Genomic DNA, 16,862 nt, shown 5'->3' with positions numbered 1-16,862 from the left:
TGCCGAGTCCCGGGATACAGTTGTCATCTTGCCAAGTTATCGTTTTAGAACCAGCTGTCCTTGTTGCTTATGAAAATTTACACTTATTTTCTTGCTTTTATCCTCCATGGTGACGTCCCCCAACTTCTCAGAAAACATCTCATACTTACAGAGGATAATAATAGGCAGTGTCCATCTCGAACATTCCTCCTATTGTGTATGTCCAGGACACGGTCCAAGATCTCGGGAACACAGTCTTTCTGCTGCTTTATCTAACAGACTCAGTGAGGCCATGCAGCAACCCTCTGGGGTCTAGTCCTGTTGTTTCTTGGTGTAACATTTTAGTTCATGCAAAGTTTTTACAAAGTTACAAATTCCTCCAGCCTGTGAATCTTCTGTTGTCTTTGTCTTCACTTTACACACTCTGCTCTACCTGCTCATGTTATGTGGTGCATGGGTAGCCGAATTGTTTTCAAACATTTGTCCTTCTAGACTCCAGTCTGTGTTTGCCTCCATGAGATCATAGAAAGAGCAGTCATTCTCTCAGACACAAACTCCTGGACATATCAGGTTTACACAACCTGGTCTCTCCCTTATCTCTGGGTGCCATTATTTATTCCGATATTTTACATTCAGTTCCACTCAGGCAGCTTTCTGTTTCCTGTTGAAACTCCAGTTGTTTTGAACACTTACTGAGCATCTCTGCCTCAGCTCATCCTTTTCCATGCACATCATCCCTGTTCACACACAAACCACAGCTCATTCACAGTGAGACCTATTACTGCAATTAGCCATGTACGGCTTTATCTCAGTGTCCCTGCTTATACTGCGTGGAAGGGGGCTCCCATTTTTATTGCTTTAGAAATTCTATTCATCCTTAGATTTGTCCCTACAGCTCAAATGTCATAGCACTACGAATATTTTCCACCTCTTCTAATCACATTGATGGGTATTTGCTGTGTTGTTCAGTATTTCCAATACTCAGTTATATACTCAGGGATTTGCTGTGTTGCTCAGTTTTTCATATACTCAGTTATATATTCAAGGATTTGCTGTGTTGCTCAGTTTTTCACACAGCACATCACTCCTCACATGAGAAAGGTGCCTCCGTCTCTCTCTCAGCTTATAACCTGCTCACACAATGAATAAGAAAGCATGGCCCATGGCTTTCTGTTTGTTGAATGAATAAAAGAACAAGAGGTGATGAAGCTTCTGCTCTGAGTTTTCAACAGGGCTCAAGGAAGAATGATCTGATTTCTTTATTTTTATTTTTATTTATTTTATTGTTTTATTGATTTTTATTGAGCTCAACACTTTTCTCTGCTCCCCTCCCTGCCCCTCCCCTCCCCTATTTTCTTGGGATCTGTTTTGCTTGCCTTGTGAAAATATTGAGATTTAGATAACAAAAAAATACTTGCTCTATGGTATCATCAAAATGGCAAGAGTATATTATTTTCCTTATGTAAGTAAATATAGCATTTCATTCAGAATAAGAGCAATGATGTGGAAAGGCAACAAGAATAAACTTTATACCTGTTGGCTTTTAAAGAGAATAGGACTTGATCTTTCTCTATAAACATTGCTAGAGGCATGGTGGCTCATGACACCAATGCCAGTACAGAGTGGCCCAGGCACGAACGCTTCTGTGAGCTTGAGATTCTTTGGAGCTATATAGTGAGTTCTGAGCCAGCCTTGGACACCTAGTGGAGTCTATCATACAAAGAAGAGAGCATGTTCACATATCCCAAAAGAGTGACTTTCAGGCGACTACAATCATCGTCTCGAAGCTGGAGGAAGGGAGGATGAAGGATGTGCATCAGGATTTATTGAACGCAATGCAACTTCATTGCTTCCAGTACTGTGATCGGCCAATAAAATCTAAGGACACATTTACTTAATGACGTGGATCCTTACTTTTTAGCTAGGTCTTTTTGCCTAAACAGCCTGATATGCCTGAGCCGTGAAAAGACTTTCGCATGGGTTACAAGCCATCTCCTTTCGCACTCAGCTGATCCATTCCTCGCAGACCATCCAAATAAAATTCTGTACTGGTCTTGACCAAATGATGTGTAGTAGCAATATCTGAATTGATAAGGTTTCATTGGATTCACAGAAGAAGGCATTCTTAAAACTTAAAATTTCCAGTTTAATGCCCCAGGGAAATACTATATAGTTTAAAATAAAAATAGAAAATAGTACTCTTTTTCAAATATGACAAATGCTACTTATTCTCAGGTTGGGAAAACATCTGCAAAACCTTTGGTTTCCTTGGCAACCCTTTGGATTTGGGTCCTGCTCTTCTGCCCTCTCCCTCTCTGCAGATTTTATGTAACAGTGGCACCTGGGCCATGGTTTCCAGTGCCTAGTGAAGTCTGCAGATATGCTGCCTGCCCTACTTGGCTATGAAATGAGGCTGTTACTCACCCATCCTGGACACACGCTGCAAGGCCTGTACTGGCTGCCATTCTGTCAAACAACAGAGAGGACATTTCTAAGCCAACAGAACAGTCAAAGGCATTTACGCAACTTTTCACAAGAAGATGATTCCAAGGCTCTGCTATTCGACTTGTAACAAGCATGGTACAGGGGAAGGAGTCCTGAAGAGGTGCTTAGGTGCTCCTTAGGGAATCTGGCATTACTTTCAAACTTTGCCACACACACACACACGCACGCACGCACGCACGTCTGTGTTTATCACCCCTGTATCAGGGAAGAAGCTATGCTGGGGCTGGAAGTGGCCACCCCAGGGATGAGGATTTCACCCAAGATAGCATTTTACTCCACAGTCTACCTATGGCTGTATTTTCCCTTATAACCACTTTACCAACCACACTCTAGGGCAGTCCCCATGCCCAGGTGTAGTTGTTTCTCTTTCCTTAGTGACGTGCGTGGCTCCGGCCAGGCCGTGAGGACCCAGACTGCTCTGTGGAAGTCTTTCACCTGCCTGAGCTGTATCCAGGTTCATCTCCCATTACTGAGGGTCTGAGGTTCCGTGTCAGGTAACTTAGTTTGAAAGGCTACCAGGAGAAGATGAAGTGATATCAAGGATCAGAGATAAGTGTTCCAAGGGAAGCAATGCGTGATTTACTTCATCCAGAACCAGTGCGAGTGTGTTCTACAGAAAGAACTCCGAGCGAGTTTTTTTCATCCTACTGAGCAGGAAGGGCCTCTTCTGCCAGATGGGGTTGCCCAAATGCAGCACAGTTATTCGTTCAGCCACTCAGTCATATATGGGACAGGAAAGCCTTCCCAAGCCTTTGCCCATGGACTATGAGCCGGTCATTGTAGCTACCTCATTATCCTTCTGGAGTTCTGATGCTTTCTTAATACCTCATGAGTACTTTATAAACACTGTATTATAATACATTCTATACTACACTGCATATTTTAGATAACACTAATTACACTTAAATATATGCTATACTGTCTATGTACTATATATTTGACATACAAATATATTTTTTCCCCTCTGACTGCCTAAAAAGTTTTCTTCAAAATATGTTGATTCGAATACGAACAGGCACTTGAGGGCTCTGGCATAAGTCATGCTAGGAATATTAAGTCGCTGCCTTGCTCTGTTCCACTCAAATAACCTGCTGCCAGGAAGACTCATTTATAATATTGCTTTTTCCTGTTCTAATTGAGACCACAAATCCTTGCTGTTCTTATCTTTTTAATCAGTCTTCCACCAAATTCCATTTGTGTTAAAATATACCAGGTTCACTTGCCTCAGTGAGCTTTAGTTCTGGCTTTAGGGTGATTTAAAAATACACCTAGGCCTCCCTGAGCTGTTCTGTTTTGAGCATTCTAGTGCAAGGTATCAATAGTTCCACTGACTTAGCAATTTCTGCATTTTGTATGAAGGTGTTTATAAGTCATTTATACAGCTCATCAATAAGTTATAGTCCTTCAGTACAGCTGATCCCCACAGGTTGGAACCTGATATATAAACCCGCTGCTCCAACCTACTTTAGTGTAGTTGTAACTTGACATTACCTGCTCAACTGTGTAACAGCAGCATGATGAAGGTCACTTCTTTCCCTCGGTCATGAGAACACTATTCTGACTTCACCATATCTCCCTCCACACATTTCCCTGGCATACCATTATCATTTATGCGACTCATCACTCAATGATGGAAGGAATTATATTATTTCAGAGGAGATACTCAATTGTCAAGTGCATCTACTCCCTTTCCTCTGATGATCCTCAGGTAATTTGTATACTGATCGAATGACGTATCATTCTCAGTAAGCATTGTTCTGAGGCTATCTGGCTTATGACGATCATGTCATGTTTATAAGAATGTGGACACAGCATGTGCCTCCCTCTGTTTCTTCAATGGCTGGGCAGAATGATAGCGCAAGACCAGCTGCCAGATTTCTTGGTGATTGTGGAAAGCTAACATTAGGACATAAGGAGTTCACCCAGAGCCTGGATCCTCTTCCCATGTCACAGACGGAACTATATTAGTTAGATAATATGCCTCTCCTACATTGAACAATAGAGTTGCTGAGTGCAGGGATGACCCAGCTTCACTCCTCCTTATAACTCGCCCCAGTCTAGTTTACAGTCAGACATAAATATATGCAGATTAAGTTAAAGTATTGAGAGCTGCATATCTTTGAAGATCTGTAAAAGGGTCTTCAAGGGAAAAACGTTATCATCCCATAATAATAAAAGAGCGAAGGGTTCATCATAGGATTTGTTAGCCTCTAACTTCTGAAGCATTCTTCTTTCTACTTATTAGCACCGTGTGTATGTGCGCGCGCGCACACACACACACACACAGGTCCCCATGGAGACCAGAAGGGCGCGTCAGATTCCTTGGAGCTGAAGTTATAGACTTCTGGGAGCTCTCCGAATGGGTGCTGGCATTCAGACTCTGTCCTTCAATAGAGCAGTAATCACTCTTACCTGAAGATCACATACCCAGCCCTCTACATGGATATTAATATATCAATAGTTTAGGGTGCTGAGTTAGCTAAATGACCATTTATTAAATATTATGGGTAATTTCCATGATATACCTCCTGTCAAATGCATGTTTTATATTGTGCTTACAAATGTATATGATATTAAGATTTAGGTGATGACCCGTACAATACATCAAAACAGGATTTTTATCTGTTCTTCCCATCCTTTAATCTGAATCATTCTGCTTTATTTTTGTGTTCAGCAAGAGCAGCTTGCTGAAACTTGATGCAAAAGCCAGAGTGAATATTTCCATTGTTATGATGGAAAATCATTTTAAATAATTAGCACTTCATCTTTATTTGCAGGACTAGGGAGCTTAACAAAGCTGAAATATCTTGATGAGACACAAAGAGCTTATGCACAAGTAAGAGAAGCAAATATGATTGTATGATTCTTTCTCTTGGAAGAATTCAGAGTAATCTCCTGACCACATGATCCATTAATGAAGTCATTAGTCATCTTCCCTCAGGAGAAGGGACAAAAACAGGAAAAGGTTAGACAGCCCCATAAGGCCACACAGCCATCTGTCGAGGGTGAAGCAGATTACATGTGGATTTCCAAAGCTGCCTTCTCAAGATTCCATTTAAAAACTTTTAAATCGTGTGTCTCTGTGTGTCGGCTCATGAGTCAGTGGTTGTGGAGGCTAGGGGCACTGGACATTGTTGAGCTAGAGACATACATGACTGGGCACCACCGGGCATGGGTGCTGGGAACTGAACTCAGAACTCTGCAGTGTGTGCTGTGAGCCACCGAGCCATTTCTCCAGTTGCCATTCCCCAAAGCCCTTACCTTAATACTGTGCCAGGTTTTGCTTTCACACCCAAATTATTCAGATATGTGATTATTAACACTACCTTAGCTTTGAAAATGGTCGTTTAGCTGCAAAACCAGTAAAAGTGTCACAACAGAGATGTGTATGTCCTTCGCTGTCCAGTGCTTAGTTGCCAGATTAAACGGTGTATCTTGACACTCCTTTTGAAATACTGATATGATCTTGATGTAACTTCTTGTGTATTCTTTTAAATTGCTGAATACACAATTATTTGATCAATAATCACCACGAGAACAGATAACAGGGACTGGTTGTTATAAAACAGCAGGCATGCTGCCAAGTGCTTTCTGTGGACCTTTGTTTCCCATCAGAGAAACTGCACAGGAACACTGCAGGGAGTACAGCTTGAGTTTCCGGACCTGTGCCTTCCTCAGTAGTCTGAACCCGATGCCATCTCTAGACCTGTGCCTTCCTCAGTGGTCCAAAGAAGATGTTATCTTTAGACCTGTACCTTCCTCAGTGGGCCAAACCTGGCACCATCTCTAGACCCGTGCCTTCCTCAGTAGTACAAACACGATGCCATCTCTAGACCTGTGCCTTCCTCAGTGGTCCAAACCCGATGCCATCTCTAGACCTGTGCCTTCCTCAGTGGTCCAAAGAAGATGTTATCTTTAGACCTGTACCTTCCTCAGTGGGCCCAACCTGGCACCATCTCTAGACCTGTGCCTTCCTCAGTAGTCTGAACTCGATGCCATCTCTAGACCTGTGCCTTCCTCAGTAGTACAAACACAATGCCATCTCTAGACCTGTGCCTTCCACAATAGTCCAAACCCGGCACCATATCCACTGGCCCCAGGTTCAATTCCTTGGAAGTGAACGGAGAACTTAAAATTACAAAACAGAATGATTTTAGACTCATGTTTTCGTTTTCTAATCATTTGCCACTCTCTTCTTGACATCTAATTCTATAGCTTTTGCCAACCCAACTTGACAAATCCCTTCAAAGTATAGGAACAGCGACTATCCTTTATGGCCTTGCATGTCATGCATTATTAGATGGACAAGGGCAATTAACACAGAAGGTCCGGGAATGAACTTAACAGACTCTTGGTCCACCTGTAACTGTATAGGCAAGGCCCAAATTTACAGGTGGCCAGGAGGCTCCCGATGTCTAGCTGGCTGAGAGTACCAGCCTGTATGTACGTGCAGGGAAGGGAGCCAGATGTTTTGTTTTTTTGTTTGCCTTTTATTGATTAGATTGCTCTTTGACAACTGTTCACTAGTAGATAATATATTTTGTTTACTCTTACCGCCATCCTGTATTACCCTTCCTGTCTCTGGCCCCTTGTTTTCACGGGTCTCCTTCCCTTACTTGTGCTTTTTGGTTTTGTTTGGGACCTATTTATTTTCACCATGACCATGTGTGTAGTCACAGCTCCAGAGCTGCCTGGTGGAGCCTGGTGTGCACACTGGCTGGAATACCACTGAAGACGATGGTGGTCCCTTCCTCAGAGACTATCAAGTGTCCAGCAGTCCAGCAGAGACAGCTAGGGCTGCACAGTTGGTGGCTGAAAGACCCACTCTTGTGCAGGGTAAGCAGGGATTTAATTAGGTAAACCCCTGAAGAGGAGGTCAGTGCAAAGAACTATTGTATTTGATATTTCATGTAGGTATTACTTTAAGAAAAGTAAAGCTAAAAATTAAAATATAGGGAGAAGGGATAAGACATCAAGTTTGGTTATTATTTCTTAAGATTGTAAAATGAGAGTGAATTTAGAAATTGATGACATGCAATATTCTTTCTTCCTCTATCCCATCATTTTTTTTGGATGGAGTGCTGCAGCTTCAGAGTTTTAGTGCATTTGCCACAGCTCAGAGAGAAGACAGGAAAAAGAAGAGTGGTGGACAGGAGTCAGGAACACCAGAGAGGGGGAGCTCCACATGGCCCAGATTGTCTTAGGAATTTTCAAATGAGCCTGCAGTTTTTTGAGTTAACCCAGGTATTTCTGTACTTCATACTTCACTGATTCAACACAAAGAGGTTTTCAGCAAACACATTTTCCTTGGTGATACTGCACAAAGAGCTGTTTTCTGTAGTTCTGAAACTGAGAAATTCTGAACGGGCATGCCTCCTAACTAGCACACAGCAAACAAGGCAGAAGAACCTGCTGTCCCAATGGTCCCCTGGGGAACCAAGGATGGGACGGAGCACATAGATGCAAATGGTAAAGCCGGTGAAGTCACCCCGACCTAACCATCGCCTTACTTTCCATTCTCTGGATTCCACAGCTTCTATTTCTCTCCGGTCCTTCTCTTGCTAACTCTGGTGAAGCCCCAGTTTTGAGGAACAATCTAGCTTCTTGAAGGGAAAGGTTTGCAGCAGTTGCTCTGAAACGCCTGAGAATAGAACTTGTTTTCTAGTTTAGCCCAAGCTAGTCATGTCTGGGTTGAACCCTTCCTCTATTTATTTCATTGACATTTCCCAAGGTTTTCCTTGTCAGAAGGGACCTAGAGTCTGAGATTTCTCTGACTTAATAAGGATTTCATGAAAAGTTGAAGTTCTCAAATGGCTGTCTCTTTTATGAGATTATGTTCAGTTATCTAAAATATTTATACTTCAGGCTGCTACTTTTCTTAACTTTAAAAGTCAGTTGTTTAGGTTTACATTGGTTCTCACCTGAAAAAGCTTCTCTGACTCTCATTATAGCTACATGCTACCCCCTCTACCACAAAAGAATACAAAGTCTCTTTCTCAGTTCTTTCCCGGTCCTCTATGTTTGGTCCTGGTTCTGACTATTTTATGAGTATGTGCACTTGAGTGTGTCCATGAACGTGCATGAGTGTGTGAGTAAATGTGTGCAATCATGTGACTGTGCAGGAGTGTGTTTATGTGTGAGGGTGTTTAGTGTATGTATGTGTGTGTGTGCTGCTAGCTTTAACCTCTCTTGAATTTTATCTTACATTCAAGCTTCCATGAGGGTGGCTTATTGATGGATCAATGCAGTTAAATGTAAATGAAGTTTGTAATCCTTTCTGAAGCTCCTCGGTGGTCCCCCCTGAGCATGTACACTTGTGTTTAGCCATTCAGACAGCCATTCCTGCCATTGATGCCCATGGCTCTGGCAGATCCAAGTTCCGCTTTACCACACTTTCTTCCAGCCTCTTCTCTTTTGATCCCCTCTCTCTGTATCTCATACCTACTCTGTTTCTTTCTTTTAAAACATTACTTTTTTTCAGCTACCAGCATTTCAGCTAAGGCCCTTAAGGACACCAGAGCCCTACCTGCTCTGTCTGCCGCAAACTCTGACCATCGGCCCTCTTTCACCTTGATTTATCAAATAGTTAACTTAGGACATTGTTTTACTTGCACTCATCTCCTCTAGATACTCCTGATTCACTTCCCACTGTGACAGGAGCCTGGTAAACTCTGTGCTCAGCTGAAATCGGCTCTTTGCTTACTGATGTGGCTCAGGACTTGCCCACGCCATGTCTAGAAGTCCCCAGGCTATGCTTTCCTTGATGCCAAGCCTGGAGTGCCTGGCTTTCCTCCTTCTGCCTCTGAAAGTTCTGGTCTTTCTTTTTCTCTCTCTTTTTTTCTTCTTCTCTTTTCTTTTTCCTTTGTGTTGTTTTGTTTTTTTGTTTTTTGAGACAGGGTTTCTCTGTGTAGCTGTGGAGCCTGTCCAGGAACTAGCTCTTATAGAACAGCATGGCCTCAAACTCACAGAGATCCACCTGCCTCTGCCTTCTGAGTGCTGGAATTAAAGGCGTGCGCCACCACCTCCTGGCCAGTTCTGCTCTTAACAGGCATCCTTAATGGTTTCATCTCAGTGTGCACAGAGGTGGCCCTCTAAACCACAGGGGTTGCATGTTGGGGTGGTGGGTGACAGTCCAGAGGTGAGCTGTGTGACAAGTCAAGCTCCTTATCAGCTCAGGTATTCCTTAGCTTTACCAGGCACGTAGTGCCTCAGTCCTTATGGAAACTCTAGGTCAGAGGGGCCCAGGTTGGGTTCTGTCTGTTAACCCCTACATCACATGGCCCGCTGCTGCTTCAGCTGTGTACATTCATGTGTGTCAATTGTCTTCGCCCCCTACAGGCTGATGAAGGAAAGCTCTTGGTTCCTGCCGCTGGGCACCTAGTGACAGCTCTACAAAGACCCCCACAGCATAGGGACAGTTTAGTCACAGAAACCACAACAAACTGACAGGGCCTGGGCCGCTTACTACAGAGAGAAATACCGCCTTTTTATATCGTGACACAGTACAGACTGCAATTCACAGCTCACAAAAGGGAGAGCCCTAGAAACACCTGCTCCGCTTTCACATTCAGAATATGAAACAGATGACGTGCGAGCTGACACCATCAGACTCTCCTGCCCTCTCTTCTCCCTCCCCTTCCTCCCTCCTTCATCACCTCCTCCACTCCTCCTCCTTCCCTTTCTCTTGTATATTTCCTTTTACGCCTTCGTTTCTTTCTCCTTCTATAAGCCACAAAGCCAACATTTGTTCTCTGCTCATGAACAATGCATATCTGGGTTTGTCATTAGAGTTTCTATGCTAAATACTGAAACAAAGATTATATAAAATCACCACCTATTGCTAAAAATTGACTGCGACATTACCGTGACTGAAAGACCTAGATCTTTTCTTGTCTTGGTGGGTGTCAGGTCACTTTTCTTCCATAATGACTCCCACAGAAAACTATGATGGTCCCCATATCACATCTGAGGTAAACGAGCCGAGCACAGATAAGGTCATACGACCTTAGGGGACTGAACAAGGACTCTATCCTGAGAGCTTCAGAGTACAGCCTGCCCCCCTAACCTTTGCTCTTGACTCCCTCTAGGAATTCACAGAACGTCATGACATCCAAAGGGCAGCGCGAAATTGTCTTCGTTTCTTTTGAAAGGGGCTTGGTACATATAACAGGGGCAGGAAGCCCGATTCCAGTATTATCAGTCGATGCCTGAAAGCAGTTGCCTGACCTTTAAGAAGTGAACCTCTCGGGGCTGTATTTAGTTCATTTGTTAAATGAAAAATTAGCACCAAATATCCCTGGGAGTTCCTCCTATAGTTTCAAGGAAGCTGCATGACAGCGATTCTAGAGTTGGAAGCAGCAGGCTTCTCGAATTAGCACAGCACACGACTGTCAGTCCACCACAGTGGCTAGCTTCTAAAGGCTTGTCAGCCTCTACTGCTTATGACTGTCTTACAGTGCAGCCCAGAGTCTATGGAGAAACATAGGGATCCGATCTTTTTGCCACACTGTGCACTGCATGCTCCAGAGCAAAGTCTCACTTCTGAGTCCTCCATCTTCGGGTGTGAAACTCGCGTTCATGTATGATGTTATCTTTGTGTAGACTGGCTGGGAAGGGACTGTGCCAGATATTTAAAAATGTGCTTGACTTAGGAGCAGATTTGAGCTTTTTGCAGTTTTGTTTCTGTTTCTTTGTTTTCATTTTCACCATTGTTTTGCAGCCAGCATAATCCATACCAGGCCTTTTCTTTGAATCTGAATAGTCTTGTCTTTGCACTACACTGTACAGAGTAATCATTCGATTTGTAGGCATTGATGAGGAGAACATCAATACTGGTGACTTTTTACTTCTTACTGTCTCAAGTACAAAGTGACCCTTGCCTCTTCCAAAGAGGCACAGGTCTCAGTGTTTCCTCTTGCAGAGTGCATGGGTCACACATTGGATATCATAAATTACTCTTGGATTCCCTCACATGACAAGTGTCTGGTTATTATTCTTCAAAGAGTTTTCTAATTCAGCTACATCTTCCATTCCTATGGATCCTTCTTTGCTTCTTACTACCATTATCCTTTGCCTAGGTCAGCAGTTCCCAACCAGGGTTGTGTGACCCCATTCATGGGGGGTTAATATCAGATGCTCACATTATGATATTATCAAAATTACAGATTGGAATAGCAATGAAATTATTTTATGGGTGGGGTCACCACGGCATGAGGAGCTATAATAAAGGGTCATAGCATTAAGAAGATTGAGAACCAAGGGCATAGTTGATTTCAACAATATCAAAGACGTACTTTTGCTTGATAGGTAACACTCATTTCAAATTTAAGATATGAAAACAGAAAGGTCCTCCTGGGCCCAGTCCCAGCCCTCCCCCGCAATGTTAGTCTTCTCCTGTCTCACTGCACCTAAGCTAACAGCAACACTGCCTGTGACTTGTCCACGCCTTGGTCATTCTTCTCTAACCTGTCCTGATCTCATCTATTGCTACTCCAAAAATCTCTTCTAACTTCGAAAGCATCTCATTGTTCCTACGGAACTCCTTTTGGTTCAGACCACTTCATTCGTTTTTCTAGTGGCTTACTTTAACAACTTTCTATACGCTATCTTCTTCCCTCTTCCTTTTCTAAAAATCTCTTCTGAAAGTTTAAGAATCAAAATCTCCCCGTTTCAATGTTTAAAATTCTCTGGTGATTTGCCATTGCAGATAACACAAAACCTGAACTCAGTCGGTTACATAAGCTGGAGGTGTCTGTGCTTTTGCCCTGTTCTCCAGTCTCACCACACTTTCCCTTCCGTCAGTCAAGTCCGTTCTGCCCAAGGGCCTTTGAAGTCGTTGCCTCGTCTCTCCAACACGCTCTCGGTTAGCTTCTTCAGACTTGTCAGGGATCCTTTCAGAGGCCACCTCCCCAGAGGGCTTTGGCTAACATGGTACCCTATGTATAACCACCAAGTTCAGTTTTGTCATTCCCAACTAGATAATGACAGCTGAACACAGGAGACTGCCGAGGAGAGTTGTTTCGTATCAGACGTTTGCACAGTTGAGCACATCTCTATGAACGCTGGTTTGAGCCTCTTGCACACCCATCAGTAGTGGGGTTTCTGGAATTGACAGTGGTTCTTTGGATCTTGTGTCTTCCATGGTGTTGTACCAACACAATCACCCAGCAACACAGTGCAAGTGTCTTTGCGCTGTGCATCCCGGAAGCTTGGCATCACCTGTGGTTTGGATCCTAGGCTTTCTAACACGTGGGGTGGTCTCTCACTCCAGTTTGATTTAATTTTCTGATAATTATAATGCTGAACGTTGGTTCACACAACCACTTGTACATGAACCACAAGCTGAGAATGAGTAGACTTTTATCCCTCCCTTGTCCACATTATAAGGAGAAAAGAAAGCTAGGACAGTAAAATGAAATCCTGCTTCCCTTTCTGCTTGTCTCATCTGGGAGCCACAATTTGCCTGCCCCATCCACTACTGATTTCTAGAAAGCTAGTGCGACATTACAGCATTTCTATAGAAGAGGAAGCAGAGCACGGCTGCCTTGTTTTATTTTAAACTTTCTAATACTTTGCTAAGAACATTTTTTAACTATGTGAAACTGCAAGAAAAACAGAAAGCCTCATTCTGTGACGTCAGCACTCCTCTCTCCACTTGAGACAGAGCCAATGATGGCGACACACCTGCAGCTCTGGTAAACTCCAGAGACAGCTTCGACATCTTGTTCACTTCTTTACATTGTGCCTGAAAGCAGTTAACCTGACAGGTAAAACATGGGCATCTGGTTTTTGTTGTATTTTTATTGTGGTAAGAACACTGAATGTGGGCTCTACCCTTAAACAGGACTTGACTGTACTACACAGCATCACTAACTAACGGTGCGTACAATGCCTCATGTGGCAGATTCCAGAACTTCTTGGGAGTTGGAGGAGAAAAAATGAGTTGCTAAGTAGTGGCTGTGTCTTTGCTGATTCGAAAGCTCTGAGCTGAGTATTTGCTTTGGTCCCTCCGTCCCCTGCTCATACTAGTTCTTTGCCTTCAGCATAGACTCATCATTAAAGAAAACTGATGTAGCATCACTTACGGCATTATATTATGTCCTTGTATAAATTCTGAAGTTAAACAGTTTTTAAAAGTTCTAAATTAGTCACATCTTGGCCTTAGTATTTCCATTCCACCAGTAGGTATGAACATGTTCCCTCTTGTCTGTCATCTTATATGCGAATCTTTACAGGCAGGGCAAAGGTCCTCCTTGGACATTTTCTCAGGAATGAAAATATTAAATTTGATTTCCGACTTATCATGTGCCACATCTTCCAGTGTTTGAATTAATATGACACAAGGGCTTTCAAAGAAGAAATGATTTAAAATATTGTGCAAGTTGGCTGAGGCGTTTCTTTGCAGCATATATTTCTGCAACCAATCATTATACGGTATTTTAAAATAGAGTATAATATAGTCCGTCTTTCAGGGTCATTAAGCTTTTGTTTAACTTTTATAATAACTCAAAGCCCCTGCCAATAAAATTGCTGCAAAACAAATATGTAAAATGCTTTCTGAGACATTTGGTGAAATTTGAATATTGCAACTATAATTTAAAAATCAACAACAGGATGCTAGTGGTATCATACTGTGAAACCAGGATTTTGTTCACATAGATTAAGAAGGTGGTATTTAAGATTTTTCCTAAGGATTTTAAAAATAAATTAATCAGTTAGCTTTCTTTTGATATGTTTACTTATACAGAAAAGAAATTTGTTGTTTTTTAGATAAGTGTTGGAAAAGTAAATTGAATTTTAAGAATAATTTTATAATTTACCGTAAAAATTACTCTATCCTTTCGCATTTGGCTAAAGAAAGATGAGGATGTCCTTACATGTCCAGTGGCTGAAAGGATTTTATCAATTTCAGAGTCAGACCCTTTTATCCTCTGTGTATGTTAAACCACACAATTATTTTATAGACAAACCATTATAATGACTTTTAATGATGTCATTTAATTTGTATTTTAGGAAAACAACAAGCCACAGTTACATATGGGTTCAAGATGAGTCACATAGTTTTGGGTATGAAGCATGTTTGAAATTACACAGCGAGAATGTGCAAACAGGACACTTAGGTATCTCTTGATAGCTTACAAATGCCTGTGGAATTCCTGGGACGCCTGTGTGCAGCTGTTTCTCTTTAGCACAATAGCTACCACTGTTCTGCTGGGGAGAAGGCCGGGCAGAGTGCGGCACTGGAAAAGGCATACAGACCCTTAATTGGGTCATTTTGCAATGAATACAAGATCTCAACGTTCCTTTGCAAAGAGAGCCTGCTATTTCCTCAAATCCAGAGGCTTCTATCTCAATGGCAAATGAATTATTAGTATCTGTGCTTGACTGCAGCTAACAGCATTTCAGTAAAAGAATTCTGTGATAGGTGTGTGCATGCAGGCGTACGCTGGAATCTCTTTCCAGCCCAGATCCCCATCCCCAAATCACTGCACTTCCAGGTCTCCCATGTCCAGTAGCATGTAGGCTTGTTCCAGAGACTTCTGTGTGCAGACAGGACCATATCTATCTAGTAGCATGTAGGCTGGTTTCAGAGACTTCTGTGTGCAGATAGTACCCCTTTTCCTTGCATTCATGTGCACATTATTTAAAAAGAATTATTTTCATTATTTCAGGTTTATTTATTTATTTATTTTTTTTGGTATAAGTGTGTAAGTGTTTGCCAGCACACAAGCCTGTGCACTATGTGCATGAAGTGCCCATAGAGGCCACAAACAGATGAAAATCCCCTGCACTGATTACTGTTGGTTGTGAGCTTCATGTGGGTGCTGGGCAGGGAATCCTGGGTTTGCAAGAGAAGTAGGTGCTCCAATGGTTGAGCAATCTGTCCTGCCCCATTTTTATTATTTTCAATTACATGCATGTGTGTGTGTCTACATGTGGATATGTGCTTGTGAGTCTGAGTACCTGGGGTCTAGAGACACCAGATGCTCCTGGAGTGAAGTTACTGGGAACCTAACTCAGCTCCTCTTCAGGAAAAGAATGTGCTTTTGACTTTAACTGCTGAGCATCTCTGCAACCCTGACATTCATAATCTTAACAATAAGAGGATACCACAGGTCAACAAGTGCAATAAAGTCAGAATGATCTATGAAGTGCAGATATTTTTATTGTGCTGAAAAGATCACATTCAATGTCTCTTAGAGCAAGCAGACTCATCCACAGGCAAACAACACTGATCCATCATGGATATGAAAGAAAATTTCAGAAAGTAACATTCAGCCCTCACTTCATCTGAACAGTCAAATCAAATCATATATATTAAATGTTTTTCAAAAATTCTTTTTCACACCATATATAGTTTTGGTATTTGTCCTTCATTTGCATTTGTAAATAATATTTCTATTGCCGGTTCTATAATAAGTGAATGATTAACTGAAACACTTTTTCAATATAATCTTGGATGTCTCATTTAAATGAACACAGTTTGCTTTGTAACTTATAGACTTGTGGCGTTAGAGTAGGTTATTGAAAATCTCTTAACTCTTGTAAAGTGCATCTGGGTAAAGTATTGCTATCCTCCTCATGTATGATGTTCTTTGTGTGGATATCACGTTATCTGTCTTTGTAATTTCATCCTACCAGTTTTAGGGTTATCTTTTCTTAGGAAGCTCACAGAATGATTTTCTGAGCCACTTACTTCTGCTATTGATGAACCAGTGGTTCCTCAAAGAACTTGGAAACCAAACAAACAGACTCTAAGAATCCACTCTGTGGAAAGACATTCTGGACCAAGGAAGCTACTTGACAGGGTCACCCAGCAAGGCAGACGGGGAACACTGAGTAGGTATTTCCTGAGTAAATTCAGTTCAAACCTCTTCTTATGTTTTAAGAGGCCACGATGGTGACTGAGAACCTAGTCTCTGCCTCCACAGAGATAGCAGCCCAGAGCCACACTGTTCAGAACCATGTCCAGCAGTGGTGTTACTTTGGAGAGGTTCTGAAAGGGTCCCCAAATGAAAAAATTTCTAGGGATTTTAACAGATCCATCCCCCAATGCCCACAGAAGCCACTCTAGTGAATGGTGAAGAAAAGCATCACACCTTGACTGGCAGCAGAAACTGTCAAAGTCAACCACAGGGCGCCTGTTTGGAAACCATGAAAACTGTAAGTAAGGGGTCATTGGAAGACTTGCACCATTGTCCCAGGAAGCATTTGAAGCCAAGTAATAGGTTACAGTAAATGACTAGCTGCACGTGCCAAAACAGCACCGACACAAGACCAGCGAAGCTTAGAAACCAAGGCTATATTAATTCTAATTTCAACTAAAAACCCAAAGCAATATAAAATATTTTCTCATCAACTATAACTGTATTGTCTTG

The 16,862-nt window shown here is 42.2% G+C and overlaps 1 protein-coding gene across 2 annotated transcripts in view; it reads right to left on the bottom strand.

Moving 5' to 3' along the window:
• Positions 1-16,862, bottom strand: part of Chst9 (carbohydrate sulfotransferase 9) — a 265,911-nt gene that overhangs the window by 110,847 nt on the left and 138,202 nt on the right. Inside the window, exon 1 of one of the 2 annotated variants that reach the window (XM_057789031.1) lies at positions 2,404-2,487. The exons of the other annotated variant lie outside the window; for it this stretch is intronic. The gene's annotated coding sequence lies outside the window, so the exon portion shown is untranslated. Of the gene's footprint in view, positions 1-2,403; positions 2,488-16,862 lie in introns of those variants that run through there. 2 annotated transcript variants of the gene reach the window in all.

This window comes from Chionomys nivalis, chromosome 14 (assembly GCF_950005125.1).
Source record: "Chionomys nivalis chromosome 14, mChiNiv1.1, whole genome shotgun sequence".
NCBI classification, from domain to species: domain Eukaryota; kingdom Metazoa; phylum Chordata; class Mammalia; order Rodentia; family Cricetidae; genus Chionomys; species Chionomys nivalis.
Note: the sequence above shows the minus strand (reverse complement) of the source record. Positions and strands in the feature narration are given on the sequence as shown.